This window comes from Anabrus simplex, chromosome 2 (assembly GCF_040414725.1).
Source record: "Anabrus simplex isolate iqAnaSimp1 chromosome 2, ASM4041472v1, whole genome shotgun sequence".
NCBI lineage: Eukaryota > Metazoa > Arthropoda > Insecta > Orthoptera > Tettigoniidae > Anabrus > Anabrus simplex.
In genome coordinates, this window is record NC_090266.1 from 31,757,934 (window position 1) to 31,783,653 (window position 25,720).

The 25,720-nt window shown below is 41.4% G+C and overlaps 2 protein-coding genes across 2 annotated transcripts in view; one reads left to right on the forward strand and one right to left on the reverse strand.

The window, feature by feature from the left end:
• The window catches only part of LOC136863883 (alpha-tocopherol transfer protein-like), a 78,052-nt gene extending 65,236 nt beyond the window's left edge, over positions 1 to 12,816 (reverse strand). Inside the window, exon 1 of the mRNA XM_067140268.2 lies at positions 12,777 to 12,816. The gene's annotated coding sequence lies outside the window, so the exon portion shown is untranslated. The remainder of the gene's footprint in view (positions 1 to 12,776) is intronic.
• LOC137498433 (zinc-regulated GTPase metalloprotein activator 1-like) overlaps positions 1 to 25,720 on the forward strand; it is a 562,086-nt gene that overhangs the window by 428,242 nt on the left and 108,124 nt on the right. The gene's annotated exons all lie outside the window — the stretch shown is intronic.

A 25,720-nucleotide genomic window follows, 5' to 3' on the forward strand; every position in this document is an offset into this window, starting at 1 on the left:
AGTTACATCACCTGCCGTTGGCTGAGATCAGATCTGTAGTAGTGTACCTTTATATTTTCATATTTCATAGATTTTTATTAGTAGCTCGGGTCGATTTGACTTTCAAGCAGGCTGAAAATCTCCGATGTATTCGGTTTTGTTTATAATCATAAAACAGATGCCTACATATAAACTTGAACAACGCAAGGATTCTCATTTCAAGATAACCTCCTCTCGTATGTGGATTGTATGGGTAGGGAAGCTGGTGCGAATCTTAATATTTGTTCCTATACCGAGCGAATTTGCACCGAGGTTAGGATCGCACAGCTGTGAGCTTGCATTCTTGTGATGGTGGGTTAGAACGCCGTTGTCGGTAGCCCTGAAGATAGTTTTCCGTGTTTTCCCATTTTCACACCAGGCAAATGCTGGGGGCTGTACCTTAATTAAGGCCACGACCGTTTCCTTCCCACTCCTAGCCCTTTCCTATCCCATCGTCGCCATAAGACCTATTTGTGTCGGCGCGACTTAAAGCGAATTGAAAAAGAAAAATATTTTTCTTCTTGATGGGTGGGCACAATTCTGAAGAAACTCATTTCGTTACTGGAAGTAGCTATTCAGTTTCCACCTTCAGTTCCTCACAACCAAGCCGATTACCTTCATTTTAATTCCCAGCGGATCGCGCATGCTTAAGTGCAACTACATATACTACTTATTAATCTATAAGATATCCCAATTAAATAATGTGTAGTCGCTATTTGCATGCCCGTCTATGAAAGCTAGCACATTCATTGTAAGAAAGGAGGGTTCACGGATGTTGAAAAGAAACGTATAAGGTAAGCTGAACCAAACTGGAGCAGATTGGATGGCCAGTCATTTTTCCTCTTTCACTACCTACCACATCGCGGAATACAGTTAGGTTTCTCCTCTCTGCTTAACGTACTGCCGCACACTGGTGCACAACATTTCATTCACCATAAACACCCGTTTTAATCGAAGGGAAGACTAAGAGAATATTCATCTTGAGCTCAAAGTGGTACCCAAGGCTCTATTTCCTGTAGACGATACTGTGATAGTGTGCTTCGTAAATTGTAGAGTTCAGTGTGGAAGGGTATAAACGTTTAGCAGAGATTTAATGCAATTCTCAGAACACATCTTAATTATTTACAGTGGAGTAAATTGTGAAAGTACCATTCAGAAGTATTATTCATCCTGAGTCATGAGAAAAACGTGGCAAGTAGGTCCAGTGACTGTATCGTGTTGCCGAGGCAAGAAATGAGGACACAGACGTTGAGGTGCTTATCTTCATAACGGTTCGCCGCTTGTGAGGCAGGAAACGGGTCATGTCGGTCGTAATTCGTCCAGTCATCGCTAGCCAGTGCAAGGCAGATTGTTAACGGGATCATTCAGCGGAGGTCCTTCAAAACACTCAGACTGTAGAACCCTGGTTGGTGACATTTGAAGATGCTCAAAGCATAGATTTACCGGGACGTAAAAGGACTCGTATGAGAAAACATTCCAACAGCTCGGCGTCTCGGAAAAGTTTCATAGTAATCAGTGGGACGTGAAAACCAGTAACATGGCTAAATGGTTAGCGTGCTGGCCTTTGGTCACAGGGGTCCCGGGTTCGATTCCCGGCAGGGTCGGGAATTTTAAACACAAATGGTTAATTTCGCTGGCACGGGGGATCATTTCATCCCCACATCACGACGCGCAGGTCGCCTACGGGCATCAAATCGAAAGATCTGCATCTGGCGACCCGAACTTGTCCTCGGACACTCCCGGCACTAAAAGCCATATGCTATTTTATTTACCAGTAACATTAATATTAATGAGCCATTTCTGCAGTCTAGTGGTAGAGGGGCCCCATATTCGCTTCCTGGCCGGGTCAGGAATTTGTACCTGGTTCTGACGGCTGGTTCAAGGTCCGCTCAGGCTATGTGATAACTATTTGAGGAGCTATCCGACGGTGAGATAACGGCCGAGAGGATTCGGCGCCCTGACAAGGCGTCACCTCGTAATCTGCGAGCCTTCAGGATGAACAGCAGTCGTTTGGAAGTCCTAGGCCCTTCAGGGTTGTAGCGTCATGGCGATTATTGTTATTTAAGTTAATACATCTACAGAACTCGCGTACGTTGTCAGCAGTACTAAACAACACTAAAGATTTTCCATTGCGGAATTATAAAACGTTAACGCCACCGTGAATGGGGTTCAGTGGAGCGGTGGTTTGAGACCAAATACCCCTTCTGTCACCACATGCTGGTTTTTATGAAAATTGCACGTGGATTGGGAGTCGATTGGCTGCACCAGTCCCCCCCCCCTTTTAGCATTATTTATTATTCGGCTGTCTTCACTGTCTAGTCATTTAATTTATTTTTTCAAACTATTAAACGCGATCACAAAATGGATATATATCTGACTGAAATGGGCGCAGTTTCATATTTTACTCCTATGAACTATGTTTCAACCAACTTTAAACTTTATCGGATTAAAATTATAACACAAGGGAGTCTTTAGAAACATGAATAAGATATTATTATTTTATTAACTTCCCCTCAGATGGAGTGCCGCGGTTCTTTAACAAACTGAAAACCGACGGTACGGAGTTGTTACCCTTAAATATCCTCAAATGCCACCGATCTAAGGTGTGATCGAACTTGCGATTTTGGGAGCTGAAGTCCGACGACTGACTACGGCGCTGAGGCCGATAAAAGACTTTCTAAGTGACAGGCTTTCATTCGGAGATAGTGGGTTCGAACCCCACTGTCGGCAGCCCTGAAGTTTGTTTTTTGTGGTTTCCCGTTTTCACACCGGGCAAATGCTGGGGCTGCACCTTGATTAAGGCCACGGTCGCTTCCTTCCCTCTCCTAGCTCTTTTTTTATCCCTTCGTCGCCATAACACCTATCTATGTCGCTGATACTTATTAGTGGCTAAATATGACGTTGGTAGCATATTGGGTCAAAACTGTAACAGTTTCAAAATTCAGTGGGCTTTTAGAACAAGCACTGTTCGGTAGAACAACAGTTAAGTGAGTGGCATAGTCACTTGCTTTTCACCAAGGCAGTCGTGGTTCGAATCCCGGCCAATGCACGTCGGATTTTTCATATGAAAAGTCACATCCCGTTGGTTCGGATTCGACGTTAAATTGATGGCTCTGTGGCTGTGATCACGATGTCGACTCTCGCGTAAAATTACAAGCTTGGTTTGATTATTTGGAACCAAATTCCAAGAGGCCTTCCACCATTTACTCATTAATTGCTAAGTATGAACATAGCCATTCTTGCTAGCGGTTGAGCGTCACATTAACTCAGATAGGTTGTCGTTTCGGCGATGAGGGCGCAGGAGAGGAAGCGGCCGTGGCCTTAATTAAGCTACAACCCCAGCATTTGCTTAGTTTGAAATTGAGAAACCACGAGAACTGCCTTGAGGACTTTAACCCACCATCTTTCGAATGCTTGCTCACAGCTACACGACCCGTACCACGCAGCTAGAGATTGAACGACAGCATGGAATTCTTGGTTTTCACAAGAAAGGGAGTTTTCTGTCAAGCGAGAACTTGAGGTGCGCATTTAAATTCAAACACTGTCACTTCTTGAGAATGATGTAAGTAATGTATTCCACGAGTTGGCAGCCGACACCTAGGGAATCCATGTGAAAGGGAAATGGCCTACGTTTTTGGCCGATTTCCTGGTGTATGCACGACTCATCACTTAACCTCGATTTCTTCTCTCGCTAATAAATGGCTTCATAGTTAAATGCTAGCTTTTGGTCCAATGGGTTCCTGACCGGTCCGGTATGTTAACTTTCATTTGTTAATTCCGATGGTTCGGAAGGGGGTGTGTGTGTGTGTGTGTGTGTGTGTGTGTGTGTGTGTGTGTGTGTGTGTGTGTGTGTGTGTGTGTGTGTGTGTGTGTGTGTGTGTGTGTGTGTGTGTGTGTGTGTGTGTGTGTGTGTGTGTGTGTGTGTGTGTGTGTGTGTGTGTGTGTGTGTGTGTGTGTGTGTGTGTGTGTGTCGTCTTCAGCATTAGTCGCCAATCAGGCGTCAGCTCGAAAAACCTTGCATCAGACTTCTTCGGAGAACGCACGATATTAAAATTAATCTGAATAGATTGGTTAAGTGGTGAGCCGTGAGCCCTAACTTCGCCACATACAAAGGCATAAAATAAATAAATAATTCCATATTGTCAGTCTTCTTACATACTTCCGTTATTTGCTCTCTGTTCATTGTCGCACTAACGCTGGTATAGGGGCGGCCTAAATCTAGGAAGGAAGTAGCTGTGAAATTATTAAAGCCTGGTGTGAAAATGGTGTGAGCGAAAACTATCTTCATCTTACGGTTACACGACTCAGGGTTCAGGATATAACCCGTGTTTTGGGCTTTCCGGTACACACAGTTCATACATAAGGATAATGCACTTGTATCCAAATCATAAACATTTATGAACACGGATATTCACTGAAAACGTAATTGCTTACCTTACCTTATTACAACTGTAACGGGATGTCTTTCTCACCTGTGGATGTCACACCGAGAAATTCTTGAGTTTTACTCGAAGTTATTAAAATCACTCTAATTAGTATATTGATGAGAATTTTCTGCGTCTCACTATATTGGTGTACCGAGCGAGTAGGCTGCGCGGTTTAGGTTACGTAGCTGAGAGCTTGCTTTCGGGAGAGGTTCGGTTCGAACCCCATTTCGGCGTCCCGTTTCCCATTTTCGCACCAGGCAAGTGCTAGGGCTGTAGGCCACCTTTATTTAGGTCACGATTGCTTCCATCGCAACACCAGCCCTGTCCTGTCCTGTCGTCAGAAGATCTGTGTTGGTGCTGCGTAAAACAGATAGCATTATACCTACATATCGTATATAAATCTACACTATTTTGATAGTTGCCGCTGATATGTAACGTTCAATTCATTTAGCTTTAGGTATAAATTTCAGTATACGTCAAATAATTGAAAAATGCTACGAGAATAATAGGCAATTGCGTTTATGTTTCGTAGATCTAGAGAAGGTGTATGACGGAGTACCACGTACAGTAGGCCTACTCAATAGACCTATTAATTACTGTGTTGATGCGGTGAAGGTACCTCTCGGAGATCACTGGAAGTATCTGCGTGTTAATAAGGAAAGATCTTCACTGGTTAATCACATAGTCGGGATTATAAATAAAACTTATAGATCTCTTCGTATGATTATGAGGGTATTTAGTGGTTGTAGAAAGGATGTAAAGGAGACGGCTTATAAGACACTGGTAAGACCACAGGTAGAGTATGGGACCCTTACCAGGATTACTTGATTCGGGAACTGGAAAAAATCCAAAGTAATGCAGTATAATTTGCCCTGGGTTATTTCTGATAAAAGAGTATTGCTACGAACTTTTTTGCAAACTTTTGGCTGGAAAGACCTGGAAATAAGGCGACAAGTTTTTCAGCTTAGTGGTATCTTCCGTGCTGTCGTTGGAGAGATGGTGTGGAAAGACATTAATAGAGAAATAAAGTTGAGCGGTGTTCTTAAATGTAGGGTACATCACGATATGAAGGTACAGTTGTACTAAAGACGAATTGAGGTAAATATTCGTTCATAGGCACAGGAGTTGGGGATTAGAATAATTTACCAAGGGGGATGTTCAGTAAATTTCCAAGTTCTTAGCAATTATTTTGAAAAAGACGAGGTAAACAGCCGATACGGAGCTTGTCATCCGGGCGACAGATCAGTGGTAATTGATTGATTGATTGATTCATTCATTCATTCATTCATTGATGGATTGATTGATTTAAGATGTTAGCCGCAGTGGCGGATTATGGGATTAATATTGGTTTATTACAGGCATTGAAAAACATTTTATGTTGACAATCAGGCTGCGGTGAGAAATGATGGCTCAAAGTAGTCAGACAAGTCTGTAATCTACCTCACTTACTGAAGGTTATACTATCACAGGGAGGAATTCTGTTGTGTGAAAATACGGTAAGCAGTTTGACCTATGCCGACTACTTGGTCTACCGAGCTCGATAGCTGCAGTCGCCTAAGTGCGGCCAGTATCCAGTATTCGGGAGATAGTAGGTTCGAACCCCACTGTCGGCACCCCTGAAGATGGTTTTCCGTGGTTTCCCATTTTCACACCAGGCAAATGCTGGGGCTGTACCTTAATTAAGGCCACGGCCGCTTCCTTCCCACTCCTAGCCCATCCCTGTCCCATCGTCGCCATAAGACCTATCTCTGTCGGTGAGACGTAAAGCAACTAGCAAAAACAAAAAAAACAAAATCAAAAAAAAACTTGGTCTTCATGGCAGGCTGTGCTAAAAGTCTGCAATCACATATATATATTGAAGCTTGAAAAGGGGTACAGTAAGTAGCCTATGATAAGAAAATTGGCTAACATATTAGTATGCTAGCATTTTGTCCAATGGGTCCCGTGTTCGATTCCAGGCCAGGTCGAGGATTTTAATGTCCATTGATCAATTCCTCTGGCTCGGGAACTGTGTGTGTATGCCTTCATCCTAGGTACGTGGGCCTGCTCCAAACCTTTCCAGAACCATCTTCTTTTCCACACCTGTGGGATCGCGGGTGCGAGCTATGTCACACACACACGCGCGCGCGCGCGCTCGCGCTCGTGCATTGGGCTCTGTTTTACGGCCGTATGCCCTTCTTCACGCCAACCCTACGTGGAGGGATGAAATCACTATTGCGTGTTTCTGTGGTGGTTTGTAGTGTGGTGTGTTGTTTGAATATGAAAAGGAGGGTGTTGGTACAAACACAAATATCCAGTCCCTAAGCCAGAAGAATTAATCACATAAGTTTAAAATCCCTAGCCCGGCTGGGAATCGAAACCTGGACTCTCTCATCCGAAGGCCTCAACGCTGACCATTCAGCCAATGAGTCGGACAGACAACAGACTGTGTCATTTGAGTACATATACACTATGTAGCCAAATTCTCAGGACACCGTGTAGGCACCGTGCGTCAGCATCATAGATGTGTTTTCTTTCAGGATGAGGCAACCTGGAGCCTGAATGAGTTCGAACAAGGTATGACTGTAGGAGTCCACGCCATAAATATGTAACCACTTGTATTTTAATTTTTGAGACCGTTCTTAAAGGACTGAGAACGAATTCAGTATCAATGGTCTTGATGTTCCATGTATTACTTTCCCAGAACATTTTTGCTACGTGTTTAACGTTCCTCCAATTACTATCGTTCTCAAAAAACGCCACAGAGTCGGATTTTCACACTGTAAAGGGTTCCTGTTACACCCGGTCTTCCGCACTTACATCACTCACATATTCCAGAACTTTATCTTGGAAACTGAAGCACATGAGGCCACCGCTCCGCTGACTTAGCATGATGTTGATGTAAGTACCCATAAAGGCAGTTGGACGCTATCAAAGCAAAAGTCGACATCTGCCCTCATCAGCGAACACCCGTAAGGCTCTTTTGTAGGATAAGGTTAGTCCATAGGAGCTGTTAAACTACAAATGACTTCGTCATCAACTCTAAGAATGATGATGCTTTAACTACAAAATAACAGCGGTTAACACACTCACACTTCGTAGGTTGTTAGCGGGGCGTAAAGGTGCTTCGATGTACCTGAGAGTTCACTTGATATTGTGCATCGTATTTCATGAACCTACTTTATGATTATAGCCACAGGGAGGTGAATTTTTCTCATAGGTTTTGCTTACAGAAGGAAAATTCTGGTCAGTGATAAACTGATACGCATATTTTCAATGCAGCAATCATTGGCCATAATATACTCTAGGCTGGTCTGAGTGTGAAACTTCCCCCCACACACACGTCTAGCTAATTTTAATACACCGTGAGTACAATGTCCTATCAGGAACTGTGCTGGATAAATCGACGGCTCAGATCAGTATGTACTATCATAACTAGCATATGGCTCTCAGTATTGCATAGAACGTCATGGTTATGTCTAGCATACACGAACTTTTCATTTGTATTAGTGTAACATTTGAAAAATGCTAGTTACGATAGTATTGCTCTGAATCGTCGAAATCTTACTCTAAATAGAGCGCCAGTGCAAATTATCAAGCATTTCTGAATTCCTTTTAGCCATCTGTTAAGCGTCGCAGTAACACGGGTTTTCGGCGACGGCGGGAAAGGAAAGGTCTAGGACAGGGAAGAAAGTGCTCATGGTCTTAATGAAGATACATTCGTGGCATGGACCTTGCGTTAAAATGGTAAATCGCACACAAAACATCTTCAAGGAATGTAAGCTGACAGCTACACGGCCCGTACCGTGTATCCAACACATTGATTCTGGATATGATTAATCACTGTTTCATTGGAAATAAACCAGGAAGGGCCCCTTTGAAGGAACAATCGAACCGAATTTCTGGGGTCCACTGTATTTAATTGTTATATTAATAGCAAATAAATTCCACCAACCCGTGGCGCAACACCCCATTAAAAGATTGGTCTACGAAAAAGACTGCTGCCTAGTCGAATAGCCTGCAGATGTTGGAGTTGTACGTGGACAGCGTAACGACATACTCATTCATATTGTGTGTCGATCGCGAACCGGTCTGCGGCCTGTGCTATGAAGTTGGCCTCACAAGGTTGAGTGGGCCTCGTTCCACCTTTCAACCCAGAATTAAAATCTTTAGACTGTCCGAAAATGGAACCTCGTCCTTCCGGGTAGGAGAACGACGCTGGCAGTATCTGTGTCTCCAAGAGAAGTTCTCGACAGCTGGCATGCCAATCCTTGCAGATCCTTGCTAATCAACTTGACACCGTAAAGTATAACGGTTCTCAGTTATAACCTGTTTAGCAAAATAGAGTGTTAAACGTGTGTGAACGAGAAAAGTGACCGTTTAGACCTTTGTTTTGTTTTCTAGTTGCTTTACGTCGCACCAACACAGATAGGTCTTATGGCGACGATGGGACAAGAAAGGGCTAGGAGTGAGAAGGAAGCGGCCGTGGCCTTAATTAAGGTACAGCCCCAGCATTTGCCTGGTGTGAAAATGGGAAACCACGGAAAACCATTTTCAGGGCTGCCGACAGTGGGGTTCGAACCTACTATCTCCCGAATACTGGATACTGGCCGCACTTAAACGACTGCAGCTATCGAGCTCGGTGTTTAGACCTTTCACGCTAAACTGACGGAGACAAAAAATGAACTCTCAGTAGCCCTGTTTGTGCAAGACATTTCTAACGTACCAAACTATGGCAAGCATATTGTAAAACTCGGAATCTATCGTGAACCATGAGTTTGAAATTTCAAACAAAGCAATTAGTGTTTAAATGTTGTTGCAGAGTGTATACGCGCTCTGTTATTAACCTATTCAGTTAATCTCTGTATACATAAATAGAACAAACAATAATAGTAATAGATGGCCGCGCTGAGGGAGTGCTCTTCTTGTGAGCACTAATACTCCAGCTTGGTGTTTGTAGATTCACAGGAACGTGCAGGAACTCCTGCATGTTAAAATTTTGACTCCTCGGCGTCTTCCAAAAACTTGAAAATGGTTAATGAGACGTAAAACCCATAACGCTGTTAGTAACTTACCAAATAGGTAAAAATATGAGTTTACGCACTATGAAACATAAAGTTTAAATCACCGAGCTCGATAGCTGCAGTCGCTTAAGTGCGGTCAGTATCCAGTATTCGGGAGATAGTAGGTTCGTACCCCACTGTCGGCAGCCCTGAAGATGGTTTTCCGTGGTTTCCCATTTTCACACCAGGCAATTGCTGGGGCTGTACCTTAATTAAGGCCACGGCCGCTTCCTTCCCACTCCTAGCCGCTTCCTCTCTCATCGTCGCCATAAGAGCTATCTGTGTCAGTGCGACGTAAAGCAACTTGCAAAAAGAAAAAAGAAAAAGAAAAAAAAACTTGAAATCGTATATCATTATTATTCATGGCGCTCTAAATCACAAAGATGAAGAATATTTATAAGATTAGTTTGAAAGCTTTAAGATTGAATAATAATCGGCGTTTCCTTGTAGTGATTGAGTATACGACAACTCATTTTGAATTCGTAAACTATAGATTAGAATTGAGTGGCCTAGTAGCTGGTCTTGGAAATCCGGATAAGAATAATATCTTGGGAACTGGCTCGCGTTGTCAGTCTAAGTATTCTTGATCGCTGTATACCACTCATTGAGCTCTTCGTTAGGCTAGGAATGCGTTTTTTTTACACGTGTTTCTTCAATCCTGTTAACCGTTTCATTATTTTTCCTTCGAACTGTTGGTGTATTGGAGTTGCATTTCGTTTGACGGACGAGTTCTCTAAGAGAGCGACACAGTAAACAAGCTTGCGATGGATGGGGCACCGTTGATTTTAATTCGTTAAGATGGAAAGATATGAGTTCGTCTCGAATCAAGCTAAATACAATTGAATATGTTACGTAATTGTGCCAGGAAAAAATGAACATATTTAAGAGGTTACAAGGTTCTTATGTTTGCTTGCCATCGTATTTAGAAATTGCAAAGAGGCGAGAGTTCTTTAGGCAAGCGACATAGTCACCAATCTCTTCATTACTGATAGATTTTATAACACAGGAACGTGACTTTCCGCTTCCAAAATCCCAAAAGTGAGAAGTAGCATTGTCATTCAGCTTTCGCGCCCTCATAATAATAATAATAATAATAATAATAATAATAATAATAATAATAATAATGGGGGCATGATAAGCGCAGTGGCTTGACTGCGGGCTTTACACTCGGACGGCCGAGGTTCGATTTCTGATCTATTCCGAGTTGGCAATTTTACCCCCAAAATCGCCTGCTGTTGGGAAGGACATCCGGGCTGACATCTGCGACCAAAAGTGAATTAAACCAGGTTGGCTACGCCGAACCCAGAAATACCTGTGATTAACTAGAGAAAGTAAGTTAATAATATTTTAGTGCTTCAGAATCCCAGTAAATTTGCTAGATCGAATCGCTTGCATTTAAGCACGCTCAAATCGCAACCACCTATAGCACAATTCATTCCCACAATTTGAACATAGAAGGTGAGCTTCGAACCTGGTATATTTCCCAGCGCTTCGGTTTGAATACTGACCATTTACAAAAGGGAAATTTACGTATCTGGTAGGAGCCGGGGCTTATGATGACAAAGTTTACAGTCATTGAAGGTCATTATGTATAAATTACTCCTGTAACATACCTTTTAGGGATGAGGATATACAGTACCCTACATAAGTAACAAGTCTTCATTCAGTAAGAGAGAGAGAGAGAGAGAGATTTATTAAACCGGAGAAATTACAAATTGGTCTCTTGACCTTTCTTACTGCATCCACATGGAAGCCTGTGAATTAGTACTAGCCAATCTTGGGTAGTGATAAATTACTTACGATGCACATATATTTACTATTTCACAACACACGTTTCTTCAGTGTGAATGAACGTCACTCATCACTGCCAATCTGATATAGACTGATGATATCACCTTTATTTTACTGCCATTGTTCCCATCGATTAGTGCCAGTGATCAGCCATCCTATATGCCAGTTGCAGCCAGCTTCAAGCCACGTATCTTGCATTTCATGCAACAAAGATGCTGTGAATATTGAACTCCGTGTAAATAACTAACTTCCTGCAGGCTAAATCAGTATTTCTTAATTCTGCAGTAGAAGTCCGAGTTCATTAGAGGTCGTATTTTACAACTCATTTTGCATGGCGTTGGTGGTCTCTGTACTGTGCCGAACAATGAAAATGCACTATTTACCGGGGAGTACATATTTTGCCTCGTTCGTGTAAAGAGTGGGCTAAAGGGAAGTCAGTAAGCGATTCTAGAAACTGTTGGAGGTATAATTAATTCCACGGGTTCTTCTTAGGTGTGTTCAAACAGTTGAAACGAGCAGCCTGTGTGGAGGATATGTCACTTACATGCTAGTCTCGGCACCCTTTTGTTAATGATACGAAGAGAACATTCAGGAAATGGCTATACTTTGATAAATTGCCTCCTTTCATGTCTATGTCATAATTAGGGCTCGGATTTGGACGTGTCATATTTCTGTTCCCGGCCTCTTTTTACGAGCTGAAGTTAAATTAAACACATTTCTAGCTTTTGTGAACAGGACGACGCAGATTTTATTGGTTTTATATGTGTGCGTGTGTTTTTTAACATTAATTTATAGTAAACGAAAAGTGTTATAAAGGCATGTTATGTCATATTCTAATTGTTTTAGCCAATCATATATTTTGTGCTGATAATGCCAAGTAATTTTTTTTATGTTTGAATATTTTGAACTTCCTTTGCTTAGAAATATTTGTTTTAAATATACCTAATTTTGAGGGTAACGGGTATCACGAGCATCAGAGGAGAAGGGAATATTAAGAATATTGTGTTCGGTCTCACCTATACCCCCTTCACCCCTCCCAAACATTTTATGGGGTGAACAGTCCACAGTGGCCAACAACGAGGAATAAATATCCACCGATTTTTTTTTTTTTTTTTTTTTTTTTTTTTTTGTAGAATTCTGAATTTAAAAATTGTTCTAAGCAACTTTTTCACGATATACCTCCTTTTGCCTCATATTTCGCCACTTCTTAGCGCGTGATTACATGCATATTTCCAGTAATTTAAGGTCATAGATTATCTAGTTCTAGTCATATATCTCTTTGGTAGGCATGGATTTTTATCCTCGTCCTATCTCCCTCGCTGCTAGTTTGATCGAACTAACCGCTTTGCAAAATGAGTACCGGAGGTATTTTGGGGGTTAAAGACGGCGACGTGATACTGGCTACCTTATCCTCATCTTCAGTACCGGGAGTCAAACTCTGCGCTCAGTCATTAAATCACACTTAATATTGTAGGAACCAGGAAGTACTGGTACTTACCGTTGTTTACTGCTGGAGATGGCCTGGTGTTCACTGCGACCCGTACCACAACACACAGACAGGCAGACAGCAGTGCGATGCCTATTTATGTGACCGCGATACGCTCAGTGGAGCGTGTTATCTAACTACAGGTCACTAGCCGAGTATCCGCTACAAAATATATCATTAGGGATTTCTCCTTACGATACAAGGTCAGTAATGTAGAACCAACACTATGGCACGATATCGCCAGCTGGTCCAGGTTCCATTCCCGGATGTGCTGTTGGGGATTTAAATCCTGTATGAGCTTCGTGATGACGGAGATTCAAATCTCAACTCCCGGCTGTCTTAACAGTAACTTAGCATGGTTTCGTCACCTCAGTTCAAGAGGTACGGCCTCTTCCTACCCAGGCCTTTTGTTGTTTGGGTCATGAGTCCAAGGCAGCCCTCCATTCCCTACTGTTTTGAGCTAACTTTATATTTCTACGAAACTACAACTTCTTGTTTTTCTACCTCTTTTCCCTCACTTGTGGGGTCGCGGGTGCGAACTGTGTCGGACATGTGGATTTGGTCCTGTTTTACGGCCGGATGCCCTTCCTCACGCCAACCCGATATGGAGGAATGTAATCACTATTGCGTGTGTCTGTGGTGGTTGGTAATGTAGTGTGTTGTGTGAATATGAAGAGGAAAGTGTTGGGACAAACACAAACACCCAATCCCCGAGTCAGAAGAATTAATCAGACGCGATTATATCCCCGACCCGGCCTGGAATCGAAGCCGGGACTCTCTGAACAGAAAGCCTCAACGCTGACCAGTTAGCCAAGGAGTCGGACTTCTACGTAACTACAACATCTAGGCCTACTCTAAATTTGGCATTTTCATACCTTAGTGTACTCCTAGTGTTCTTACACCTGCACTTCCCTCAAAAGCAAACTGAACAGGCCCTGGGTGTCTAAAGATAAGTCCTGTCAACCTATCTCTTATTCTGTCCGCCTCCATGGCTAAATGGTTAGCGTGTTGTTGCTCGCAGGGATCCGGGGTTCGATTCCCAGCAGGGTCGGGAATTTTAACCATCATCGGTTAATTCCTCTGGCACAGGGGCTCGGTGAACGTGTCGTCTTCATCATTTCATCCTCATCGCGACGCGCTGGTTGGCTACGGGCGTCAAATCAAAAGACCTGCACCTGGGGAGCCGAACATGCTCTTGGACACTCCCGGTACTAAAAGCCATACGCCATTCCATTTCATCTCTTTTTCCGGTTAAATTTCACCAAATCGTTTTCCTTTCATCAACTCGTTTCAGTATCTCTTCATTTGTCATCCGATCCAGCCATCTCACCTTTAGCATTATTCTGTAACACCATATTTCAAATGCATCTCTATGCACTAATTATTTTTGGTACTTGCAAACACCGCCACGCTAGCACCAGAACTAGTCGGTCACAGCTTGTAACTCTGCACAATGTTATTTATTTTTTTTTTTTTTTGTTTTCGGCATTGCTGTAAACAAATACAAATGTGAGACACATTCCAGAGTTCTGAACACTAGATTATGTCGTTTTTAGACCACTACAAAATACTTTTTTCTTCTAGTATTAAATGGAAGTTTACAGATAAAGTAAATGTTTACCTCTACTGAAGTACTGAAAAACGACGGCAATGTGAAGCAGTCTATTTCGTTTTGATTCTATTCGCAGGTATGCAGTCCTGCCAACGATATTACCCTCATACAACATACTTTTGAGCGCTGCTGTATTCCTGGCCTGCTTTAACGTCGCACCAACACACCGAAGGTTTTCGGCGACGTGAGGATGGGGGAGATAGTGGCCGTGGCCTTAATTCAGGTAGAGCCCCAGCATTTGCCTGATGTGAAGATGGGAAACCACGGAAAGCCATCTTCAGGGCTTCCGATGGTGGGATTTAAACCCACTATCTACCGAATGCAATCTTACAGCTGCGTGACCCTAACTGCACGGCCAAATCGCTCGATATTGAGAGGAAAATTACGAAATGATAATGCTAAATACTAAGTTCTGAGAATTAGTTGTATTTCAAGAGTGTTGAATGGTCGTACCCTCCATCGGTTCAGAGAACACCGGGCTCGGTTCCCCGCCGGCCCGGAGTTTTTTAATTACGTATGATTAATTCATCTGGCTCGGGGACTGGGTAGTTGTGTTTGTCGCAATACATTTCTCTTCACGTGGACACAACACATCAATCGCCGCAGAAACTCGGACTACTCAATACATCCTTCCCCATGGGATTGGCGTCAAGAAGGGCATCCGGCCGTAAAACTGGGCCATACACCACCCACCCACCCACCCACCCACCCCCCCCCCCCACACACACACACACACACTATATCAGTCCCAATAAGTAGGGTAAAATAGCCAGAAAGAAGAAGTTGTATATCAAGATTCTGTTTTTGGCTTCTTTGCTTTTGTTAGATTGATATACAGTATAATGTTTACAAACTTTCAACATGAAATGAATTGTATGTTTGCTCCCAGTCTTTGTAACGTGTAATATTTGGAGATTATGGTAAATGTATCGTAAAGTAGGGGTTATAGTTGGGTTTATCTTCTATGTTACTCTACTGGTATGAATTACAGTAAGATTGTGTTATGTGCCAGCCCTGTGGTAGCCCTTTTCGGTACTTCGTGGAAGGGGCTTGTGGATCACACGACCGGGGAGCTCCCGGCCGGCCTTTCTGTTTATTGTTTTCTTTGCCTGGTTTCCGCCGTGAGATTCTGAGAGATGCAACGAGAATGTTTCGTCTCTAGGCACATCGCGAATATTCCGGTAAATATCACCCGAGCTATAGAAAGGAGGCTAGCCACGGACAGACAGACAGACAGACAGACAGTCGGTGTGGGACTCCGTGGTGGAGTCGGAGTTGGATTCCATTTGTTGGGGATCGGTGGCGACAGCGGTGTGGCTTGAGACGGAACATTCTCTTTGCATTTCCCAGAGACTCACGGGGAAACCAGACGAAGAGAACAATACACAGAAAGGCCGCGAAGAAGAAGCTGGAAACAAACGGGTTTGAAGAGTGTTTATATGATAATCATATACTTTTATGTGCAGAGAGACCGTGACTTTTCATTTCTTAAAATTGACATCTTTACTGAGAGATTTTGAAATATGTTTTGAGCGTATAACCGTTCTTGCTGTTGCTTGATGGGCTGAGGAGATGGTGGTCAACAGCTCCATGCACTTTGTGTGTGTAAAGTTTGCCTGATTCTTTATGAAGATGTGGTGTCTATACTGCTGTTATTGGTTGGGTTTAGGACTGGAAAGGAAACGATTATGGTTTAGATCTTAATAAGCTCCAAACAATAAATGAGTCGGTTAGTTCCAAAAATCAACATGTCCACGATAATTCTAAAATGAGATATTGAATGTTTCATAATCTTTGGGATTCTCTATTAAATACGTGATGCTGTTTTGTTCCATAACCCTCCTTATTCCTTAGATATTAAACTTTAAGGTTTCAGTTCTGTTCCAAAACTGAGTATGTCCTCGACATGTTCTGTTCCATAACTTAACATGTCCAAAGTAACCTGGTAACAGAAGGAAGCTCATTGTTTTAAGAAAGGTTTGCTGTTAATAATGCGTAGTTCAATCGACAGTGACTTCTTTCATTATAGAGAAGCCAAGTGTGCACACTCACGTAGCTTTTATATCTAATGTGATGGATGGCAACAGGAGATTAGAGTCTGTGAAAACAGCATTATAGCTGCCGAGCCAGGACGTAGTAGAAAAAGAGAAAGAGATGTCTGTATATGGAAGAGAAATAGACATTAACGAGCAAGGTGAGCACTGTGTAAATCTACTCAAGAAGCATTGTGGTAATGAATAATCCAAACCTCAGTTTCTAAAAGGAACTGGCAAATAAGACAACTGAACTTCCAAGAGCAGGAAGAACAACAAAAGGTGGAAGATGAATCTATTATTGACAGCTATGCCATTTGAAAGTGTTCTCCGTAAAGACAATATTAATTTACTCTTAATGTTGAACTAGTCGTTGAAGATGAACTTTTTTTCGATTGAGAAATATACCATTATCATAAAATAAGACCTTGGAACTTTATGTGAAAATACATTCTAGTTGTAATTATGTCCGCAAATTCCCTTAGAATTGACTCCAAACAACAATGTGTCCAATGTTGTACGTTCCAAAACTCGACGTATCCAACGAACTTGCATTATTATTTTGGTGAAATCCTACATTATTGTCATTGTTGTTATTTCAATCATAACAATTGCCTTTATCATAATACACATTCTGGTAGCTTTAATCTCAATATCAATACTGATAAGTTTTTCTATTTTTTCTCATGTCTTTTTAACATGGACATGTTGAGTTGTGGAATTAAAGTTACTGGTTTTACGTCCCGATTTTACGATGCCATTTTCTGACGTGTCTCTTGATCTATTTTATGCTTAACTGGCTATCGTGGGTATCTTCGACAGGTCGGCTATATAGGCTATGTTTCGTTCACCATGTGAACCATCCCCTTTCCTGCTAGTTGCCTATTAACAACGACAGCCAGTAGGAAATAAATAATAAAAGTGTAAAATTGTAAATATTTCCGTTATACGTCGAAATAGGGTCAGTGTGTATTGTGCTTAAGAGTGGACATTTCATTTTCTAAACACTTTTATTATAAAGCACTTAACGATAGGATCAGTATTAATCGGAATATTTGGGTATTTCCCTTCACGAAGTTGCTTTATCTTCTGTGTCCGGCTACATGGCTAAACCGTTAGCTTTCTGGTCTTTGGTCACAGGGGTCCCAGGTTCGATTCCCGTCAGGTTCGGGAATTTTAATCATCATCGGTTAATTCCGCTGGTGCGGGGCCTGGGTGCATATGTCGTCTTCATCAACATTTCTTCCTCATCACGATGTGCAGGTCGCGTACGGGCGTCAAATCCCTAGATCTGCACCTGGCGAGCCGAACATATCCTCGGACACTCCCGGAACTATAAGCCATAGGCCTACGTCATTTCATTTTGACTTATCTTCTGTCTGATCAATACGCTTTGTCATGTTTATGTTTTTGTAAAACCGTCTACCACTTCCTGTTTTATTTACCTTTTTAAAAATCCTTCCTTACAACATGACCATCTTTGAGTTCCATTTACAATCTGAATTAGAGACCTGATTCAAAGTTCTTCCGCGTTGACTAAGCGTAACACTGTCTACCACGATAGGGTACCACAACTCAGTGGAATAACTGCTCTGCACTGCACTGCACTCAACCCCCACCCCGCACTCAACAAGGTACACGATATTCGTTTAATTTAGTGAGGAGCGGTACGTAAACAACTTGCCTCAATCACAACCCTACTCGGCACCAAGTTCGTTAGTGTCGCGTCGCCTTCACCAAACAAGACCGAGCTCCCTCTACGGAACTAGCAACCGCTTGATTTGATCATTTTTTTGTTTGGATATACGTCTCGTAGACTGATTTGATGCTACGCTTTCATGTCTGCCATGGTCTGCCACTACCGTTCCCTCAGAAACGAACTGAGTAAGTCCTGGGTCTACGCACTTTATTGTGCAGTGTGCACCACTGATCCTTCCCGACTTCTGCTTCTTCACCTCTTACCTTGATATCAACACTGAGTCTCCTTCGACTCCTTTTACCCTACCGGCCCGAGTAAATCGCTGGCCTGCTGAGCTCAAGTTGGTGGATTGGATCCCGACTCAGTCCGGTGGAATTTGAAGGTGCTCAAGTACGTCGTTCTCGTGTCGGCACGGAAAATAACTCTTGCGAGATGATACTACGGTACCTCGGCATCTCCCATCTCCAATAGAACGTAAGATTAATTAGTGGGATGTTAAACTAATATTTCTGATATTATTGTTTTACCCTGTATAGCCCAGTGCTCACGTGTCATCATCACCGAAGCCGGCTCATGCATGCTCCTAACATACTGTAGTCCTTCTTCTGTCATCGTTCGCACTTGTTTATACCAGCGAACAGTCTCACTAATTTCGATAGGGGAGAGTCCTACAGTACCGGCCATTGCTGGTTCTCGTTTCAGGTGTTATATGGCAGTAGCTTACAGGATGCTACATTCTCGCGTGTCATACTTTGGGGGTTTCGTCTAGCGTCAAGTATTGTGTGAGATGTGAGTATTGTATGTACGTTGGCCGGCTTACAATCGCGCGCGAAAAGTTATTTTCAAGCCCCAGATACTCCATTTCCAGGTAAGCTGTTGATTTTGTTTTTACTTATATTATATACATTCTTTGAGGATGCTATAGCTGGTAAGAGTTTCACGACATCGTATATTAAACAATATCCAGTTGGGGAAGTTCCTTCACGAGAGTTTCGTACAGTACCGGCCAACCATATGTCTTCCAGTACCGGCCAATAGGACTTTTAAAGAAATAAAATTTTATCCACTTCTTATCACTTTCCAGAGTGGAATTACCGAGAAAAGGGGTAAAGTAAAATGAAAGTGGACCGTGGACGGTATGAAGATGGCACTAAACTAAATTATTTCTAACCAAATGACTGCAAGGCAGGCTGCTGAGGCATTTTTGCGCCAAGAAGTACGTTAGGAGACTGTCTGAGAGCACTTAGAGTGTGGCTATGGATCTAACTCCTCAGATGGGAACAATTAAAAAACATTTGATTACGATATATAAAATCAGTTGGTTACTTATATGAAGTATCTAGCTAATCTTCACGTCCCTGAGCAGTAATTTTTTTTTTACAATTAGCATTCGCTTTGGCCGAGCATTCAAAAGTACCTCACCAGTTCAACAAGGAAAACAAAACTGTCGGAAAGCAGGTTTATTATGATTATTATGGAAATACTAAGGAAATGGAAGAAAACACATTATGCATTATTTGTTGTGAGTCACTGGATGAAGAATGGGTGCAATGTACCAAATGCAAAGACTGGGCGCATGTTGAACGTGTAGACCAAGGGGATATTTTGTATTTTATTTGTAATTATTGCAAAAATTAAACCAACTTGAAGTTAGTGGATGTCATTTCCAATAATTGTGTGTTGTCGAGTTCATTCTGTATTTGTTTGATGTTAGTAATTTATTAGACATATATATCTTAGAAAATAGTAACTGGCCGGTACTGGCAGACGATTTTTGTAGTCCTTGGAAATTAAGCTTTGTTGTATTTTTAAATGTTATAAACTTTTGATAAGATTTTATGAAAATCACACCCTGACATTGCAAAAGCATTTAATGAAGTACAAGATTATTGTATGAAAATCTCATACCGTACAGCATTTTATTTTTTATCAAGGAAAACGTTAAGGTGGCCGGTACTGTAGGACTCTCCCCTATACATGGACATCCTCGTTATCACTGTCGGTGTGAAAACAGAGCCATATAGGGCTGGTTTCATCTGTGAAACTCAGCTTATTTCGATTTAATTTAATCTACTAGCCTACTATCCTCAGAGAATACTTGAGTTGATCCCCTTGTTCCAAATTTGCATTTCGTATCTGCTAATTTGCTAATTTTCACATCACTGAATATATATATCTTCTTCTTTTACCGAATTTCTCACACCTGTGTTGCCGCGGGTGAGAACTGTGGTGCACAGGCGAATTTGTCCCTGTTTTACGGCCGGATACCCTTTCTAACGGCAACCTTATGTGGAGGGATGTAATAACTATTGCGTGTTTCTGTAGTGGTTGGTTGTGTGGTTTGCTGTCTTAATATGAAGAGGAAAGTGTTGGGGCCAACACAAACACTCAGTCCGCGAACCAGAATAATTAATCAGACGCGATTAAAATCCCCGATCCGGACGGGAAGCTAACCCAGGACACCTGAACCAAAAGCCTCAATGATGACTATTCAGCCAGTTTTTCAACACAGTCGGCCATTAACACAAAGTCTCGACATGTTTATTGCTTACTACATTTCCACCTTATAACTAGAGCCTGCGTTATATATAATTACATATTCTGTTTCATATATGTACCTACAAGAAAAACTAAAATGTCGGCGAATCACACTAAAAGGACCAATATTCCAGGAGACCAAAGTTACATATTTTTACATATTTCTATGCATAATAAATATTTTGATACATATTACATATTTTAAATATTTTGAAAGAATAAAGCACATTTGAAAGAAAACACAATTTTTTTCGCTGGTTTTACATCTTATTTTAATTAAATACTTGAAAATAGTTTTAAAAGCCTGCACGTCTCTAACATCTACAATTAATGTAATAATTTAAAGTGAGGTATTGTGTCGAAGAATCGCACCCCTTAGCTATGTTGACGGTGCAAGTCTTGGGTGTCTCGAGCTGTGTCTATCAATCTTCTCTTGCACAAACTTTGTCACGTTCTCCTCTCAGATTCAGTGATTCTTCTTTTGTGATCCCTTCGCCAGTCCTCGGTTTAATGCCATACGTCAAAAGCGCCTTTTCTCTTTTTCTTTCTTTCTTCTTCGGTTATTACCCATGCTTCACTTCCATAAAGGGCTACACTCCATTCAAAAGTGTTCAGAAATATTTTTTTCTAATAAGCATATTTGTGTTTGATGAGATCACATTTCTTCTGTCTTAATAAGGACCATCCTTGCTTGAATAACTCTACATTTAAATACTGTATGCTTTGCCGGGCAATTTGAAATACGTGCCAGTGACTTCATGTGAAGTTGAAAGGTCTTTTCCTATACACAAGAACATCCTAACAGACAGAAGGCATCCGATGACCGCAGAAAATTTGGAAAACTACTTAGTTATTAATTGTTCCTCCAAATGAAATTTAGAGGTTGAATAACATCTGCACTTTTAACTTTTTAAGGTTTTGTTTCCTTTCCTGTGTACAAGAATGCATCAAATAAAGCTTGGATATTAAGTTACATATTTTTTATTTATTACGTATTTAACTACATGTTTTGTAAATTTTAGCTGTACATTATCTACATATTTCTCATTTTTATGTTACATATAATCCGGGCTCTACTTAACAAAACGTGTAAGGTTTAGTTTTGGAAAAATCGTGCCACTGCTAGGCAATGACGTGGAAAGGCATGTAGTCAAACTGACGTGCCCAGTGGCACGCTCTGGGTGAAAACTGCAAACAAACAAACAAACAAACATACAAACACACACAACCCAATAACTCACAAGGTTTTGGTGTGCGGTCGTGAAGCTTTAACTGGCAAACTGCTCATAATTTGTTCTAGTAATGAAATTGCGTCAGCCTTTTATGAGATTATTATAACTGTAATCATTAGTCTATTATTATTATTATTAGTCTATTATTATTATTATTATTATTATTATTATTATTATTATTTTATTTAATTTGATGCCCCATCTACCACTATTGGTTTCAATGGGCACCGAATTGCGGGAATTGGGGATTTTCCTGAGCTGTTGTCGTTTATTGTCTGTAGATGTGCCTATACATAGGCTATAAGCTATTCGTTATGTCAGCTGATTGTAACTTACGAATATTTGATACTTCTAACTTGAGCTTAGGAGGCGAGCACCTAGCCAACTGCACTACACAAGTGACCGAACATCATCAAATTACGCTTTTATGAGCTATGTAAGTGACTGCCGATGGAAGGTACGGCGGGGATACAGCATTAATTTCATCACCCTCCCCTGAACCCCTGCTGTCGTCCTCTAACTGCTTTAAAATTTGAGCTGCTTTTCCTTTCTGCATTTCTTTATATGCGATGCTAGCATGCGCTGAAGTGTAGATTTCTGTGAATCTTGCGAAAGTTGTACGTGGAATCCGAACCGTGCGGAACTAATAATAGCGAATTACATTTTAATCTGTTAAAAAAAAAACCTGTTGTCAATACTTCGAGTTTCTGATGATACAGTATGTATAATTATAATTAACTACTAAAACAACGTTTTAAGGAAATGGAATGAAGCGTTAATACCGAGTTCCAGTGATAGGCTGTAATTGCTACCGATCCGAATGCTTGTGTTGGAAAACAACAAACTGGCTTTATAACGGTTGAAGTACAAGAACATGACCTAGTCTTGGGAAATGTAATATGACCCGTATGGAAGTGAAGTTATGATCCGTGTTGTATTATCTCCCCAACAAAAGATCGTACAAGGAATTGTAATAGATAAAGAATGTAAGGCTACTTGCAGAGGTCCCGTTATTCTTTTCGATTATGGAAATCTTTGCGGTGGTATCAAAAAAACATTAGAAAAATTACTACAGTCTAGACAAAGTTTCTCTACGAAAGCAAAAGTTGAAAGAGGATCCAGGCACAAAACAAACCACACCTCCTGTTCTGAGATTTGTTTTTGTTAGTTCACTATTTTTTTTATAATTTGTTTTACGTCGAACAGGCACAGATAGTTTCTTTTTTACTCCTTGTTTTTAACGTCGCACTAATACATCGATGGCTGTCGGCGACGGAAGGATGTGAAGGTGGTGGCCGTGGCTTTAATTAAGGTACAGCCCCAGCATTTGACTGGCGTGAAATTGGGAAACCACGGAAAACCATCTTGAGGGTTTCCGAAGCCACTGCAAGCTCACAGCTGCACGACACTATCGGCACGGCCAACTCGCTCAGTCATGATGTCGTCTGTAATCATTGTTCAGTTTCGTGTTGAACTATAAATTAGTCACATCTCAGTCACTTCAGTTGAATGACTTCAGGTAAGAAGAGGATAACGTTAACTGAAAATAGTATGTTGCGTACTCAGTCTGATCCTCAGCAGCTCCGCCCTCGGTTGTTATAGATCGTCGAGACGTCACTGAAGAGGCGTACGAGGGAAATGAGGAGTGAGCTAGTTTCCCGTTGCTTTCCTCACCGAGCCAGAAGTCGCCATTAGGTATCAGTGTGAAATGCACTGATTGTGAGTGACGTTTTCGCACTATTCATCACTGCCTGAATAAGGAATAGCTCATACCTCAGTGACTTTCATATCGTCAAAGCGAAGTGAAACAAGCCAATGAGAGTAACAAACTTGTTCTCGCTCATGTAAGCACTAGGTCTCGCTGGCAAGGACAGAACTGAACTTTGCTTTAGTTCTCGGTACACACACTTGATATGATCATCAACTATTGGGTAGGACAAAGGGCAGTTGCAGAGTTAGTTTGTGAACGTCCGTGTATTGGAGACTGTTCGTTGAGATATAGAGCTTGTATAATTTGAAAGTACAATGTCTGCGTAAACAGAGCCAAAAGCTGAAATTTCACTATGCGTAAAATTATTTTAAACTTCGAGAGAAGAAGTGTCGATATTCTTGGTTGATCGTTTGACCTCGGAATCCCGTGATCTTGTTGAGGGTCATCGTATTGAACCCTTTAGATCCATATTGAGGGATACCTACCTTTCTTACCTATCAGCAAAGTTCATGAGATCTGTCTCTTGGGTCGTATCGGGTTCTTCGTCACTTGCTGAGGTAAAGGTAGGGTTCAGTAATTCTAATCTATCTACTGGAATGAAAGGTCTGTTTAAAAGATTCCTATTTATTCAGGAAAATTCTGAAGCCATCTTATATATCAATGGTATCACAGAAGTCAATTGTGTCCACTGGACACCACAATCATTTTTACATAAACGTCAGAACACTGGTGTGAGACTTTAACGTAACTGCCTGACGGGCATTCTTACTAGAAACCATTGTCTCAATTATTAATCATTTAAGAAAGGAAAGTCTGGAAATCCTTAAATTCGGCTTCCATGTGAGACCACATGTACCATCATAGTGATTCGTTATGGTCCAGCCCTCGTAACACGAACTCTGGACTCTGGGTATAATTAAGGCCGTCCAATCGGTGTGTGCCACACAGTGGTTCTACGGCATGGACCCTTAATTGAATCGATGTGACCTGCGTCTGTGTCATGGACCGACATCTAATCTTCCAAGTTACTTTAAAGTCATTGTGGATGATGACCGCAAGGGAAGGATGCTACAATGGCATATGGCTCTAATCTAAGTCACTGAGGTTGATGACCCCCTGACCATCCAAGTTTCTAGGCTGAAGGCTAAACACAATTAAGTTACATCGGTTGATGACCAAAGTTCCACTTTACTATCCCCAGCACATTCACTGCTCAATCAATCAAAGTTCAATAGTTACAACAATAGCAACGCTTACAAACTTTGTGGCAGAAAAATCCATTTCCTTCGGATATGTCCCTTTAATCGTTACTTTATTTTTTAATATTCCCCAGAAAACAAACTAAAATTTCCAGAATGCATCTCCAAGTTATTCGCTTGATTAAAGTTATTTCAAAATGCGGTTTCACTGAATTTAATAATTAAATAAATATAAATGATTTAACGAAATGTTAAAGATCAGTAAATTTTATCTCCGCGGACTCTGGTTTCTTCACAAATTCCTACGCAGCTGTGATGTAAATTCAATATTGCGATGTTTATCTGGCTGGAAAAGAATTGTTACATAATTCATGTCCAGTTATATATCTTGTCTCGTTATCTCACACACTTTAAAATCTAATCTAGTCCTAACCGTTATTAACACTTGGATATCCTAATAATCTACGTACAAACCAAACAACTCGCCATATAATTACGATGTCATATCTCGTCATTACCATTTATGAATTTTGCACACCCCTCACAGACAAACCGATCCTCACGACCATCGCTCTATCTTTTGGACAACCCTGAATTTGGTTACTCTGTTCCTTATACTCAAAGTTCGTGATTTCAAATGTTCATTACGTCCCCAATTACAGTATTTCACAATACTCAGATCATTACCGGCTATGAATTTCAACTAAAATCCAGCATTCTAACGTTTTCCCTGGCCGAGAATTACAATCTCAATTCCACGCATGTCCCGTTATCACAGTTGAGGCCTCTCACCCCCCAAGTTCGCTTGGCAGTTACATGAAACACCCGGTTCGTTCTACCTGACTGACTTCTCAAAATGCTCCCTTTAAACTCTGCCGACATAATTAAACAAATACGATATTCTAACCAACAAAATGCGCAGATTATGCTTC